Source organism: Microtus ochrogaster, chromosome 2 (assembly GCF_000317375.1).
Source record: "Microtus ochrogaster isolate Prairie Vole_2 chromosome 2, MicOch1.0, whole genome shotgun sequence".
Taxonomy (NCBI): domain Eukaryota; kingdom Metazoa; phylum Chordata; class Mammalia; order Rodentia; family Cricetidae; genus Microtus; species Microtus ochrogaster.
The window spans coordinates 47,305,387-47,307,009 of NC_022010.1; the positions used below are offsets into that span (position 1 = coordinate 47,305,387).

The 1,623-nt window shown below is 40.9% G+C and overlaps 1 protein-coding gene across 3 annotated transcripts in view; it reads left to right on the forward strand.

The window, feature by feature from the left end:
* The window catches only part of Tbc1d23 (TBC1 domain family member 23), a 54,575-nt gene that overhangs the window by 33,619 nt on the left and 19,333 nt on the right, over positions 1-1,623 (forward strand). The window lies entirely within an intron of this gene.

Genomic DNA, 1,623 nt, shown 5'->3' on the forward strand with positions numbered 1-1,623 from the left:
GTTGTGAGCCACCATGTGGTTGCTGGGAATTGAACTCAGGACCTTTGGAAGAGCAGGCAATGCTCTTAACCTCTGAGCCATCTCTCCAGCCCCTAGTCTTTAAATTCTTGATGGAGTTTTAGAATTACTTCCCCCTAATTTTCATCTCAAAAATTTCAAAGAAATTGCAGCATACAAGAGTTGGGGGCCTGGGGAGATGGTTTGGTAAAGTGCTTGCCATAGAGTCTTGAAGACCTGAGTTCAATCCCCACCACCCACATCAAAAGGTAGGTTTGGTGGTATGCACCTGTAACCAACCCCAGAATGGTAACGAATGCAGACAGGAGGATCCCTGGAGCTCTTAGCTAGCTCTAGGTTCAATGAATGACTGCATCTCAAAAAAGGACTTCAAGTCTTTGAGGAAGACCTACCATTGATTTCTGGCTTTTACCTGCACATGTGCACACCTACACAGGCACACTTGTACATGTACACCCCAACGTACATGCACACACATGAATTAATGCAGGCATAAATGAAGGTAAATAAAAATAGAAAGTAGGGGACTAGTGGCTTAGTGGTGAAGAATGAGGGCTGCTCCTACAGAGAACCTGAGTTTAGTTCCCAGCATCCACTAAAGACAACTTGCATCTTTCTATAATTCCAGTTCCAGGGCTACAGCTCCTTAATAAGGTAATGCAAATTTCTTGAAAATTATTATCAACTATTTAGGAAAATAAAGAAATACAGGTTAGTAGTTAATCAGCTAATATTAAATTTGTAGTCACATTAGGTATGTTTTTAAGGTCAAACAAAGATAATTTAGATAGATAGGTCATCTTCAAACACTTCAGTGGTCTACAGAATATGGCATTTTAGATGTTTTAATAACCTAGTTTCTTTTTTATGGCAATGAGACAAGTGTGCTGGCAGCACCAATCTACTTCAGAAAAGATGATGGGCATCAAAGAAACTCCACATGGAGTTTACTTTCTTTGTGGCAAAAGTAAGCCACCGGGCAGGAAAATGCCCTGCCTTGACTGCTGACATCATGCCGTCCTAATTAGACAAGCAGAACACAAAATACCCTGCTTCACAGAAAAGTCTGTCAAATATGCTAGACCTGTAGGCTGAAGATGGATCCCCAATATTGCAGAGGAACTTTGAGTGACTGTCTAGGCAGCCAGCTGTTTCTATGATTTTTTGGAAGTTGCTTGCTTGCACTTTCTGCTTACTCAGTTAATATTATTCTTTTCTTGGGTCTTTGAGGGAGTTGAAGATTAGGTAGTTATAGTTTACCAAAGCACATTATGATAGGAAGTAAATTAGGTATAAGACTTTGGACTCTGAACATAGTTGACCACAAGTCCTTGTGGTATGATTGAACATCCTTTGGGAAGATACCCAAAAGTGGTATTACTGGGTCTTGAGGAAGGTTGTTTCCTGAGAAATTGCCATACTGATATCCAAAGGAGCTGTACCAGTTTGCACTCCCACCAGCAATACAGGAGTGTTCCCTTTACCCCACATTCTCTCCAGCATAAGTTGTCATCAGTGTTCTTTATCTTGGCCATTCTTACAGGTGTAAGATGGAATCTCAGAGTTGTTTTGATTTGCATTTCTCTGATGGCTAAGGATGTTGAG